Source organism: Athene cunicularia (assembly GCF_003259725.1).
Source record: "Athene cunicularia isolate RWA chromosome 8 unlocalized genomic scaffold, athCun1 chr8_part1, whole genome shotgun sequence".
NCBI classification, from domain to species: domain Eukaryota; kingdom Metazoa; phylum Chordata; class Aves; order Strigiformes; family Strigidae; genus Athene; species Athene cunicularia.
In genome coordinates, this window is record NW_020799109.1 from 20,656,964 (window position 1) to 20,672,155 (window position 15,192).

Sequence of the window (15,192 nt, forward strand, 5' to 3'; positions counted from 1 at the left end):
ACAGTATCTTGCTTTTTTTTTTTTTTTTAAAAAAAAAAAAAAAAAGTGTTATTTCAGCTCATTTTAGGTGCATATGTGGAGATAGGCAAAAGTAGAGGCACAACCAAAGCCCTTTATTTCTCTTGGCTCTAATTTTCTATATTGAATTAATTAGAGTTGGACTTCCCAATAGCTAGAAGTTAAACTTTCATATCTGTTTCTGTGAACTGGAAAGCAAGATGGTAAATTGCTTTGGCTGCCTTTGAGGCACCTAGTGTATTTTTAAGCCTTTCATTTAAAAGTTGGCTGTGCAATGGTAATGGTCAGAGGAGATGCCGCCAAACATTTATCAAATTAAGGGTCATTTAAAAAAAAATATACCAGGAAATATGTATACTGGAGCCAAATATGCCACATATTTTAACAACCATTGAACATGGTTTTGCTGAAAGAGAAGACAGTGAATTTAACACATACTCCATCTTTCCCTACTAAACTTTTGAGAAGACATTGAATTTTCTTCCGTGGTTAAACTTTTACCTTCATGCTTGATCACTGCAAATACCAGAATTGGGGCCCTTGTTCCTCAAATAATATAAGGTTATAAGGGGATGTAACTTGAGTATTGGGGTTTGAATGCGAAAACTTTGCTAACTCCAGGCTACTATTAAGTTTTGCACCCTGCCAGTGAGTAAAGTATGGAGTAGACTCGCAGAAATACCCCCAACTGTGCTCATGCCTCAGGGTGGATTTAGATCAGACTGATTGTTCCATTAAACTCCCAATCTGGTGAGAAGTCACACTAGTAATTTGCATTTTCATAAAAGAATTAGCAGAGCTGTTGCTTTGAAGTTCAATTATCCATGTGCATGTTTAAAGCAGAATATTGAAAATGCATTGTGCTGTTTGCACAGCTGCGGAGAACTAAATACGTGGGATGTTTGCAGGTTTGCTATCAAACTGTCCGTGCAGCCAGGGAAACACAGAGCTATTGTGAAGTCTGCAGAAGATCTAAAACCATGGGCAAGCATTGAAGCAGAAATGAAGCTCTAAATAAAGTTTATAACTTCATTTGTGGACACTGAGGATAAATTCAACAGGCCGCTTAAGTTTTATATTATGAGATGCCAGCTGCAGCTCTATAGTGAAGGCTGAACTGAGCTTTGAATTTAAATCAGGGGTTTAATAACTTCATTATTTATGTGGATGATGTGTTTTCCTTTCTTTTTTTCCTCGTCTTGAAATCTACAGTACTTGCTCTTTGAGTACATGATGGATTTTAGTAAATCAAGCAGTTAAGGGTTAAAAATAAACTTTAAAAAAGATCCCATATGATATTAGCTTTTGTTCAGAATACTACTAATTTTTTCACATTGTTATCACTGTTAAAGCTCAGTTATACAATACAGAAAATAGCTTAAAATTACTATTAAAATAATTAATCAGTGTTTATATAATTTCTATGATCAACAGGTCATTTATACTTATAGGCATTATCACGACATCAAAGCTTATGCAGCCTATCATCCCTCCTTACCAACATAGTCATTCATTGCCACCGTACTCCAGGTTACAGCTTTCCATGCTACACTGCTCCATCTCCGAGGAGGGCAATAGTCCACTTAAACATCTTGGACCAGCTATTATGGCCCTCACACCTTGGGGATCTCCTACCTGTGTGGCTGCTGGGGTGTGACTGACCCTGCAAGGCTCTGTAAGACTCCCTGCACAAGACCCAGGCATGTTCCCCAGAGGGCTGGGGGTGGACACTCTGGTAGTTTGGCACTTTAAAGCCTTTTCCTATAGACCTGCCCCAGCACTCCGTGTGGGAGGACCTTCTGCACCAGCCAGGGCAGTGCTAGGGGAAGCCTGGAGCTGCAGCTCCCACCTGGCATGCCCCCCCGCACCACCTGTGAGGCTGGTTAGCAATGAGATCACTTGCAAAATCATCTGGAAAATACGCTGATATTGGCCTGCGCACCCCATTGAGAGAGATTCCATGGCTGAATGGGGCTTTGGAGAAGCCACATAGACTAGATTATCCATTATGAAACAGTATACACTGTGAGAAAAATTAATATTAAACAGATTGGCCCAGGTAAACTGCAGCTACTGCTGTCTACACAAGGCACTTGATATATATATATAATTTTATGTCCTTCCTCTTTACATAATTGACATAATATTTCATGGACCACTCTACTGCTTGCTGCCACTATGCCACATTTTGGTTGCTGGTCATTTTTACAGGGAACAGGAGGGATCGCTGCAAGAGAGACAGGCATGACACATAATATTTATCTATGAGTGAGGAAGATTTTGATATGAATTTTATATTTATCACTAGTGACTAATCAAAGTTCCAGCTCAGCATCTGAGGATCAGCATTTCTAATTTGCTGGCTGCCTATCTCTTAAGCAGAGCAACATCTTAACATTAAGGATTCCGCAGCCTGTGGCATTTGTTATGGGAATGTACTTTGTTGAAAACCTAAGAGAAACAGACAGATCTGATCACAAGGAAACAAAGATATTACAGCTGTGTTTGAACACGCTACTCTTCCTATAGCAAAGACAATTAAAAAGGGAAATACAAGTGAGGGAGGTTTTTTGAAATACATTAAGTAACTAAGGAAATCTCATGTATGAAAATCCAGGACATTTTGTACAATTTCATGCACTGATGAATCTTTGCCAAAAGGAACAGAATTCCTTAAGGTTACAACTATACATGTAATTAACCACATCCAAATGATAACCCACATTCAATAGTTTGCCCCAAAACATCCTCCTCTTGGGTGTTGTGGCAAACTATTTGTTATACAATAAGCCTAAAACGTTAGAGTCAGATCTGCTCAGTTCACACGTAGTGTATTCAGATAGCTGTGTCTTTCCAAATGAAAACCCCCAGTGGAAGAGATAAGAATGTATTTATTTTATTGAAATACTACTGATCCTCCTATAACTAAGTTTGGGGTTAATCAGATTTACTGCAGTTTATTATTTTTTGTTTATGAATTACTGGAAAAGCATCACATACTGGTGCAGTGAAAACCTCTGTGTATACTGCAGATCAATATAAAGATTGATCCAGTCTCTTTCCACAGCACACATCTTCCTTTTGGAGCAAGTGAAAATGTTATACAACTTAAACTAAACCACTGAAGAGAATATTAAGATTATAGCTGAACGCCTCTAGTGCTGAAACCACACTTTCCCTTACTGCACCAGTCTTGATACATTTATTTTCAGTGATTCTTGTTCTTGTAATCTATAGAATTGTTTATTGTCTGTGTTTAGCAGCGCAACAAATAATGTCTTTTAACTGTATTGTAATTTCTTTAATATTCAATACTGTTCACCCTCCTATTGAAAAAAAAAAAAGAAAAGAAAAGAAAAGAAAAGAAAAGTTTTCCATAGCTTTTAATAGTGGAAGGAATTCTGTCTGGCAAAGAAAACAAATCCCAAGAAGTAGCAATGCTAAACAAGAAGAGTTCAAAGTAATGCAGAGAAGTCCATCTCAAGCCTGCAGCCCACTGCCACACTTCCTTATCCCAGTGGACAGAGATAAAAGATAGGTTTTGCAACATACGCAAAGGACTTATAGATCAAACTAATGTTGAATGTGATACTATAGAAAGATCAAATGATGCTCATACCCAATTTCTTTACAGCTTCATTCCTGACCTGTCATATTTAAATGAATACTTTCCTATTTTTACTTATGAAATTAATTCTTGAATTATCTCTTAAATAGAAAACAAGAGGGGCATTTGCATGCCTTGTTTCTACACATAGATCAAATCTATCTTGTCTACTTTAACAGTTGCAAAAGTCAAGAGGAAGGGTACTGAAACACCACGGAAATGACTCCAACATCCACTCCTTACATTATGCCCTTACATTGAGTTATGTTATTTTCCTTGGCTGTTTTATGATCTACACGCTATTTGCTAGCTACACAAATCACATCTGTCAAACCTGCAACATTATTGCCCCATTATAGTCTGACTTCACCTTGTATTTTATTACTAACCAAAATTATTTCAACATACTAACCCAAACCAAGGAAGGGTCTGTCTTTATGAAGCGTTTGTGTATTTAGCCAGCCAGAAAGTGGACATGATGCCCCATTACTGTTCTGATCTTAACAGTTCAAACTGTAAATACTAAACATTTTTATTAAGTCATTTGTAGCCAATTCAGATATAAAATAGCTGAGAGAGGATTTGTAAGCGTAAACTTGACCTGAGATCCATTTAGTCCAGTATGTGGTCCCTTGTGAAAAAAATCCAGTGCTGATACCCACAAGAGGCTGGGTAAGAGCAAATATGGAGTAACAATCCTATAGCAGAATTCCTCTCTTCAGGGCTAAGACTGCTTCCTTAGCCGAATGATTTAATTATACTGTAAATAGCTTGGAAAGCCTATCTAAAATAACCACGAACATTTTAATCATCTATACATCTAATTCTTTTTTTTTGAATTTTACTAAGCTCTTAGCTTCAGCAAAACCCTATGGTAATAGATGCCTGGAGCTCATTTTAAAAGTTACCAGTTTTAAGCTTGTCTCACAGAAAAAATGCTTTGGACACATGGTAACAGCTCCCAAAGAGCTAGAGCTTCTTTCCTCGCTTGCTTACTTTCAGCATAGCCTCTTTTACTTGTCACACTGAACCAGATTCAGGCTTCCTTTGGAAGAAAATATCTGTTTTGCAAAATTATTACCACTCTACATATACTATCCGTCTCTCAGTATTTTTCCTTTTCTTTGATAAAGATACATTCAGTTTTCCTTGATGAAATGTTTTGCTTCTGTTTCCTTGAATTAAAGACCAAACACCCTAATGAGCATGACTTTTTCTATAGCCTCATTTTTGAGCAAGGCATGCACATCAAAAGACAGGTAACAATACAGTCATATTACGGCTGTGAAACCAAGCACAGTCCTGCTAAAAGCCTGGCTTTAACACTGGGGTTTTCCAGTGTCTGGAAACCTGCTTCAACACAGTCCTGCTCTTTCTGCTTTCAACTTAGGCCAAGTTCCATTGTCAGCCAGTGCACTGTGCAGAGCCATAGGATAAAGTGTCTGACGTACCTGACTACTCATCTATCAGAAATCAGGGACACAGAAGATGGTGCTGCTCACGAGGAAAAAAAAATATTTCAACAGTATTGTCTAACCTGTCTAAAGGGAATGCAGTTATTAGAAAATGCAAAGTGCCAAGCTCCTCACTGTGTGCTAAACTTCAAAATCAGCCCCTAGTGAGAAAAGCCTCAGAGCGCAAAGATGTTTGCCCCGAAATGCACACAAAGGGGAGCGGCAGCTATAAAGAGTTCAGTTCCAAGTTCAGAAATTAAAGGGTGACCCTCAACTTGCAATTCCATAAGAAACTTTTCTGAACCATCCTTCTTCCCAACAGAATGTGACATCTGCAAGTATTTCACATCTTCCCAATAAAATGTCTAATGAACACTGCGGGGGCCACAATTCCTGCTGAAATGATAACTCCTCCTTCAGAACTGCCGGTGCCAAGACTGCTCCAAGCCCAGAAGAGCAGTCAGAGGGTGTCTTTTGAATGGTACTCCTTGCACTGCTGTGGATGGGTGACAGCTCAAGTCATGGCACACAGCTGCTTCCAAACCCAGCAGGAAGGAAGGGGAGGCAGAGAGAAATCACCAGGGTGGAAAAATTAGCTCTCAGAAGCCCAAAATGACCTGCACAGAAGAGAGAAGTCTGCTGTAAGACCCGTGGACACCGAGGGTGCACTGCAGGCACAGATTGAAGTGGTTATGTACATGGTACTCACAAGTGTCCACAATAACCATTAAAATAAATACTCAGTAATATGTAGGAAATAGCTGTAAAAAGAATGCAAGATGCATGATTGAGTGAGGATAATGTCCCCATTTAATTTCTTGCTTATAGGTTCTTTTTATTTCCAGCCCCTTTAAAAAGTGAATTTTGTTTTCTAACTCCTGAATGGGAAGAAGAAAAAAGAAAAATCAAACAGAAAGAATTATTCAGTTGGCAGCAATTCGGTACCAGAGAGAATTTATTGACACTGAGTCAATAGAAACAAAACCTCCACATGTTCTGTTTGATTCCTCACCCACCAGACTGTTTCAGGGAGGTGATGTGTGGAGGAAAACTATATAGTTTAATTGGGTATTATTATCTATAAACTACTGGGTAGGCCCTGAGGTGTTCTGAAATAACCTATAAAATGGAAAAGTATCTGCAGTAAAGAGCATGAAGTACATCATTCTTTGCTTATTTACTACTTAGAAGTATTTTAAATCTTTTTAGTTTCAAGTAATCTCAGCCTGCACATGTACAATGCACCACTATAACAGCTGCAGATGATATTAAGAGAACTGAATTGCAAGTACACTTTGGAGCACTGAATCATCAATGAGTGCTGGAGAACTGTCTTTCCATTATTTCAAAAGTGTACACATTACCAAATAAAATAAAAATATCTTGTATTATTGATATTATATTACAGCACAGTGGGTAGGTCGCATAGAAGCCAGAAACGGATAACCAGAATGACTCTGTAGTTAAAATATTTTAATAAAATTGATAGAGTTTGTTACCTGTAAAAATAGTAAAAATGAGATATAGATACCCTTGATCTCAGAAGGAAATTAATTATATTAATAGCATTACAGAAGATGTTCAGCTTTTGCATGATTTGGTTTTTTATTGTTTAATGATTGTAGGTTTTTCTCTAAATTATATAAAATGTTTGTTTGGACAAAGAATCATAAATTATCACAAATACATTCAGAAGTATTTTTAATAAAAGCCTGCTAGGCTTCACGAAGAAATGGTGGTAAGGGCTGTAAAATTTCATTTTAAAATGAACTCTTGAACATCAGACTAACATTCTTATGCTTAAATGCAAGCACACAGATTTTTCTCTAACACTGCAATATTATTCTGCAATGGAATGATGGAAATGACATAATATGTCATAAACACAATTGAATTGAACACACTTTTTTTCCATTAGAAGACTGCTTGTAGGCAGAAAAATAAATTTATTATAGCAGAACCACTGGTGCTTTCACAGTTAATGCCTGATAGCATTTTCATTTAAAATTTGTTTTTTCCATGGTTTGTAACTTGGTAAATATGCCCTGGACCAAAACATAGTTTTCAAGAACTAATGATAGGGACATCATTTAACTCAACTACATTTAAGTATGTATTTTAAAAATAGTGGAAAAATTTTCTGTGACTGAATCGTAACAACATGTGACAACCACTCGGGATGCATGGGAAACTGAGAGGATGCTCAAAATCCAGTTCATGTTTAGATCAGGTTAAATAATTAACTTTTCAGCAGCATCATAAGAGTTACCAGTCTGGCCCTGAAAATCACCATCCCTGCATGTAGAAGCCATTGCTTTATTTCACTGCTAAGAAAAACTATTAGCACTGGGAAAACATGAATGATAACCCATGCTGCAATGTGTGAGCAATCAAGGCACAAAGGGCTCTATGTCCTCTGAAGGGCCATCCATCCTCCAGTAACTCTGCTTAGATGCCTGCTCACTACCTGTGGAATGAGTCATGGGTTTTCACTTCCCAGTGTCCTGCCCAGGTTTCCACAGATAACTTCATGTTAAAAAACGAAAACCTCCAGCCCTCAGCCTACATGCCAAACAACAATTCAGCGCTCTAAACTTCTATCTTCTCTCCTTCCAAAATAATATTCATTGAAACTGGAAGTTTTGAGACAACATCAGAGGTACTGGCAAATTAAACCTTGTGTTGTTTTCTTTCTGGTTTATTCAAAGACAAGCAGGGGCAGAAATATTACCAAATAACACATGCTAAGTTTATGATGGCTGTATGCTGCAGAGCTGGGTTTCCCAGCTTGAACTTTGCATAGCTCTTTCCTGCTGCCCTATGAGCATGGGAAATCTCTTAATACACAGTAGAGGCAAAATAAGTACTACTTTGCTTCAGAGGCAATATTCCAATATGGGGCTTAAGAGATTTAAAAAATCCAGAAACTATGATTTCAAGAATGGGCTCTTCAGAATCCATGAATCTGCCACTTCAAATTCTAAAATGAATAGCACAGACTGTGCTTTTCAAAGGCCCCCAAAAGTTAATCCACTGAACTCCCACTGCAATCTAAAGCATCTGACATTTGATTTCTACAGAACCTTTAGCAAATCCCTCAGCTATGGCATATAAGCATCTTTTCTTGGCCCAAAGAGATTGCCTCCTGCAGAGACTGTTTTATGCCTAGCAGGAGCTGGCTGGGCTCCAGCAGGAAGAAGCCAGGCCATTCCATGGGGGAGAACACTTCTTGCCATGTCTGTGCTCAGGGTGCATGCTAGAGGGGTGAACTCGTGGCCTGTTTTTTCCAACACCCTGCTGGAATGAGGCATAATCTCTGCTTTTATGCTTTCCATTCCTGGGAATCTTTCCAGGCAAATCTGTTCTGCACTGACTGTTTGGGCTGCCCCTGCCCCCACTAAGTCAGTGATGAGGCACTCATTGCTTTCAGTCCCTGCTGGCTATGTTCAATGAGCTCATCAAGAGCTTTAGACAAATCCAAAATCTCAAGTTGATCTCCTCAGCACCTCTGGAAGCTCTTTGCTGTGTCTTCCCACAGTAATGTATTTCCATAGCTCAGCAATCATATTTATCTGCATAGAGCCAAAAACCTAAGACTTTCAAGCTGACCACTGTAGGGTCATTCCAGCATCAGCTCATAACTGCTGGTACATTAAGCCTGAATCCAAGTGCTCAGTTTAATATTAGACTGCTTCATCCAGATATAGGCACATTCATGTAGATGTGGGCAGTTAATACCTTTGAAAAAATACTAACATTTAAAAGTTAAAATTCATTTGAAAACTTGGCTCAAGGACACAGAGAAGTAAAATTGCTACTAACAGTTTGGAAAAGCTACAGTTCTACTAAGCTAGCTCTACTAAGATGGACCTACTAGCATCTGTTCAGGCCTAAATACAATATTGCAGTTATGAGAAAGAGATCCATTAGTATAAAAATAGCTATCAAATAAAATGATACACTTTTAGAAGTAAGGTAACTTCTAATAAGCATTTAGAGAACTTGAGTTTATAATAAAGAACAACTCCATATAAAATACAAACCAGGATGTGATTTTTCCATGAAGAATTACTTTCAAAGCACAGGCTAATAATTCTTATATTCAGTGCTTTCCAGACTGAATGTCCTGCTTGAAACACACTTTCCATATTCCCAACTCTGCACTCCCCATCTCTCCTCTTGTGCTTTCACACTTTATGATAGTATGTTTCATGTATTTATTTCACTATCCTTAATTCTGTTTTCTATAGTAAGACACATATCAAGGTGTGAGAAATCTTAACCATCAACCTCTGCCACAGACTTCAACTGAACCCTGAAAGGCACTGCTAAGTAGGCTACAGAATATGCAAATATGAAACCTAGTAAACTACTAGCTGCCTTTCAGATGAATTTATGGCTCCCCTTGCCTATAGATGAAGCTTTCCTTGTAATATTTCTCCTCACAGTTCCCCCTCATGGTTCATGAACAGGGTAAACATGAGGCAAATTTCATGCTCAAAAAAGTGTTCTGGACACAGTTTATGCCTCTATCATTCCTGTGAAAGTTGTCTGAGGACCTTGGTAACAATATCCCCTAAGCTAGCAAGCCCAGACCACCATCCAGCACTCATCACAGGACAGCCTACCTCTTCCACTATCACTTTTGCCCAGTGAGTACCTTGGACTGGCTGTTTTAGTGGTGCACAACAACGCTATACCAAATTGAAGACAGGCAGTGAAAACTCTTATCAGTCTGTTGGTGGCACTGAGTAAATTAAGCCATGCAGAATATACTTGGACATGAGCCAGAATACACTACAGATTTCATCAAAATGGCTAAACTCTTGGACTACAACTCAAACCATTTCCATTTAGAAAAAGAAACCGTACATACCTACAATATTATGTCTGCACCAAAGGTGACCTTTACACTACCATTTTTGAAGAATAGGGGAAGAGAAAGATGGGCCCAGATTTTGCTTTTGCTCTTGTCTGAAACAGCCTGCTTCTTTGACACTCCTGAGACGCAAAGACCAGCAGACCAGAGAAATGGAAACAATAACAATGCCCACTTCTAACAGCTGCTTCTTCGCTGCTGAAAAGAGCAAGTTTCCTGAGCAGTGGATTCCCCAGGGCGATAAGCAGATTTTAATTAGAGTCAGGGAAGACCAGCCAAGGGACCAGGCCCGTTCCTATCAAAATTAATGAGTAAGAACCAAATTGGCTGCTTTGGCTGAAAAACTAGTCAAACTGCAATGTGTTCTAATACTTGGGTGACCACATACAGCAAGCCAAAATAATCTGCATTTTTTATACGTGTATTTAAGCAAATGATAAGCAAGCATATATTTGAGGGTTTATTTCACTGTTTTAGGATGGTGTCAGGTGAAAGAAACAAGAACAGGAAAATAAAGTAATTTTTAAATGGTATTTTTATTTTGTCAAAAGTAACTCCCTTCTCTAGAGTCTCCCAAGTGCTTCAGAAATATCCATGAGCTGGGCAGATGCAGTAGGGAGCAGGTAACTATACTAGGAAGAAAAAAGCTCTCTTACCATGATTTTGCTTTTAGATAGCACAATGACCAACTGCTTTAATTGATGATGAGCGTGAATCCTTCTACAGCACCTCACAGCTACAGAGTCCTGTAAGGCAGAGTACCTTATCCGATAAATGGAGTCCTACATCATTACTCAAAATGCTGAGTTTGCAGTCACACAGTTGCAGAGCTACTTTCCTCATGTCCCCTCAGCCTCTGCCTGACAAATCCTTTTCCTAGAACTCTCCAGAAACAAATGAACAGCAAGAAACATCAGGATTCTGATACCTTATGTCAAACTGCATCCAAATTTGTCATTTGTCTAGAAGCCTCTCAACTGCTGTAATTAAAAACTGTAATGCTATTGCCAACAGTGGCAGTTTCTATTGCTAACGTCGTAAACTGAGTGATTTGGTTATAATCTCTCTTTGTAAGAGCATAGGTGTGTGCTTTGCCAATTATCAGGCCTAGCATAAATGACACAGCCAGTATAAAGATAAACCAATAACCAAATTGTATTTGATACAAAAAGGTCGGTACATGGGTGAGCACTGGGGGTACAAACAAGTCTGTCAGATTATACATAATTGACATCAATCCCACTGACCCCCACAATGACACCACATGACCAACAATGGGTGGAATAAATGGTGAAATGCAGTCTCTCACAGAAGGGACAGGAGACAACCAGGTTAACAAACCAAATACATAAGACCAAGGAAGCCACATACTGAATCTCTACACAGCACACATTTACAAAAGCCAGACCTGACTGAAGCCCAGTTCCAGGGAGGCAGGAGGTCCTTCCCCAACAGAGAACTCTGCAAAGTGCATCCACCTCACAGACAGACACTGCCCCTTCCTGCAAGTGGTCCCAGCTTTTATCCCTAAGTGGGACACCTGACCCTTGGTTACTTAATGCAGAACACCTGGGGCTCATTTACCCAATGGCTCTCCCTGCAAGGCCGGCCGCACCCTGGAGGGAAGCCTAAAGGCAAACTCATCCCCACTTTGGGAAGGGCTGTGCGAATCACCCACATGCCAACCTTAATTTGGGGTTTGGGGTTGAAACCCCAGCATTTCAGTGTGTGATAAGGGAATCAGTGCATGATGGATTCAGTAGTCATCACCTCCAGCTCCTAAGCTGCTTTTTATCTAGATATATCAGAAGTCCTGGCTACACACCCATACTCAGCAAAACTCCCCTTGATTGCACATAGTGATCATGATGAGCTCTATTCAGGGAACAGCAGGTCAGAAAACAAATCCCTGTTACATAAATATAGTCAATTTATACTTTTGTATACTGATCATAGACTGCAATTTCCTGCATAGGATGGCACAGCAAAAGGCTTAGTCTCAGAAAAAAAGTCAGAAATCAGTTTGCATTTCTTGGTGTTTACATGGTTTCATCGATAAAGTATTTGGAAAGCTCGCTTTTCAGCAGAGATTTTTGGGTATTTTTTCATCTGATATGCTTAGCTACTTCTGTAAGCAACTCTTCCCCTTCAGAATCTTAATATCTAAATAGCTCTTAAAATCCTCTAGCTAAATTTATTTCTTTCCCTTTTCTGTTTTTGTTCCTTCCCCCTTTCATAGTAATCTCAATTTTAAGTTAGCAGAGCATAGTTCAGAAGCATAAAAGATGCTCACGTATCCTGGCCTCTTCTTTCATGTTCACAGGCTGCCTTGGAGCATCTCAGTGCTATGCCCACTGTTTCAGGTCTGCAGATACTGTGTGTAGCAGTGGGATCCCAAATGTCTCCTAGACAGATACAAGTGTCTACAGAAGATTATGGATGACATTTGAAGGTCCCATTTGCGATGAAAGCTCCATTTGATGCAGTGCCTTGCAGACTCAGATACAGACAATTCATAGTGCAAAGAATCTACAGTCTGATAGATATAAATCACACAGTGGTAGCCAGATATGTGGTAAGCAAGCAAATACGGTCATAAACAGTGCTACTTCTCTTGTGTATTGGTGTGTTAAAATAGAATCAAAGGGACTAAGAGTAGTGGGGGAGTCACTGGAGGAAAGCAGTAAAGATGAGGGAAGAGAATCTGTATTATGTTGCTTCCTTGATAAAAACATGGTCAGTTGTATCTGAAGGATGGATGTGAAAACAAATGAGGTGATACTTGCACTGACGTATCAGCATGTTTGCATGAAGAGGTAGACAACAGAAAATTAGAAAGTGTCAGGGAGCCTGTGCATTTTTGGCATTACTTAATCTGCTCTGACCCTGCTGGTACAGAAACAGAAGTGCATGGGCAAAACAGCAAAATACAACTGTTATTGTGACAACAGCACTGAACGTAAGAGCAGGGCTCCAAAAGGACCACACCTGCCTGTGACTGGCCTTCCTCAGCTTCATGAGTGACTGTGCCACGAGAGCCACAAGGACACCACTGCCTGGACCAACAGGTCTCCCCGCTTTTGAAAAGTCTCATATTTCTCCTTGCTTGTACCTCTGCACTGAAACCAGCATTCATGTCCAATAATGCACAAACTGGCAGAACACCGTATTTCCACCACTGCCACAGGGAGACGGGAGCCTAGGTGTTGAAAAGTGCAAAGCAAAGCTATCTATTAGTCTATGATATATTCTAAGCCAAATGCTAAATTGCAAGCCAGCATTAAACAATGAAGATGACATGCTTAAACGCTGCTGAAGTGTAAAACTCAGCAGAGAGGAATGGCACTGAAGGGAAATTAAAATTTTTTTAGATAGATTTAATGTATGCTGCAAAGTTCTTCATGCCACCTGGTAACAAGAGCAATAAAAGACCAATATGGAAGAGTGAGTAAGTTCAAAAAGTAATCAAGAATAAGAAGCTGGCAAATGAAAAAAAAAGACAGCATCTGTTACAGAGAATGAATGGAAATCACATCTATCTCACACTCAAGGAATAAGAAATGACAAACTGAAAGCCTTTCGGATAACATACTATCCTGGAAAAGGGCTATGCCAGGATATCTTAAAGCTTCTGGGAGACACAGCTGATAAATTGACATGATAATTCCAGTCTCCATCTGGCAGGTGAAAGAGCCTTTCCCTGTTCCAGGGCTAACCACTGATCTATGTGAGCTTGGAGCCTTCTGTCACAACTAAGTCTGTCGAGAAGAATGATACCAACGTAACAATACAAATGTGCAAATACTCATCAGCAGCTAAGACCATGGCCTGGTTTCCCACAGTAGGCTGTCCTGTTAAAGACATGTGGCATTCTTTTGCCCTAGTAGGAGGGAGCATGGCTGTATATCTCAGCTCTAGCTGCAGAACAGCAGTGACAGGGAAAGCTGCAGCTCTCCTGCATCTGACCCACAGCTAATGCAAAATCTGTGTTTTAAGCCTTGCTAATGGTCTATGAGTGCAGGCTGGAGGAGGGGCAAAAGCAGAGAAGAGATGTACAGGAGAGGAGGTGCTGGATTCACCTCAGGTAGCCTATATTTGAGGTCTAATTCGAAGCCTGATCAGGGTGGGGTATGAGTTTCAGAAAGCAGACCTCAAAGAAGAAGGACACCAGGTGACTGAAAGGGAATGATGATGATTGGGATTTTCCTGTTGTCTCCCATACATCTTTGTTGATGATTTTCTTTGAGTGTCTCCACACAAGAAGCTTGCTTTGGAAAGGGCCATTTGTCATATCTGAAGTGTTGCTCCCAAATACCACACGTATTTGAAAGAATTAACAAACATATGGTCTGATTTGTGAATAATAAAAAGATACAAAACCACCCCTCTCACCCTCTGCTATGTCTCCTATCTAAACCTGGAGCAAGTCCCCTGACTCCTACCCAGAGTTACACAAGCCAGAAGACACAAGAGCAGTATCTAGTCCCTTCTTGACTGATTTTCTTTCCTGGTATATTGCAGAAGGCATGATACACACAGTCCTGCACATCTTTCCCTTCCCATTATTTGCGACTCGTCACAAATTCAGGCCATACTTGTGCCTGTAAACATGACTGTCAGGCCAGTATCTGTAGGATTTGCAGTGTGGTGAATTAATCTACTATGATCTGTTTGCTTTACCAGCTGTATAGGAAATTCTCATCCACTGTCTATAGTCATTGCACGTTACATCCTTTGAAATTTCACTTGTATTCAGATTCAGGCCTTTAACTTAGATTATCTCACTCATGTTTATTACCAAAATTTCCTTACCCCTTTTTCTGAAACAATCTCATTTTCTGCTGTTGCTCTATTCCCATTAAATAACTGGTACCCCACCACATTTTTCTACTTTCATATTCATATCTGCACCTGAGAAATCCATTTGATGTTGGAAAAGGCCTAAGTCCAACTACACTTGCTGGTTATTACACAATGTGACACAGTAGTATGTAACATTTAATAAGAAAGACAAACACGAGAAGCAGAGTGAAAGAGTGCAGACAGAGAACAGAGCCATGTAACAATAAAGGCCAGTGAGGATGAATAGGAAAGTTTTAGTACTGTTCTCCTTTGTGTTGACATGTGTATTTCTCCGCAATCTTCCCTCCAATTGAAAGCACAGCCATACTGAAGTGAGTGGTACATTTGAAAATCAAATTACACATTTGAGATCCAGAAGGTCATAACGAGCC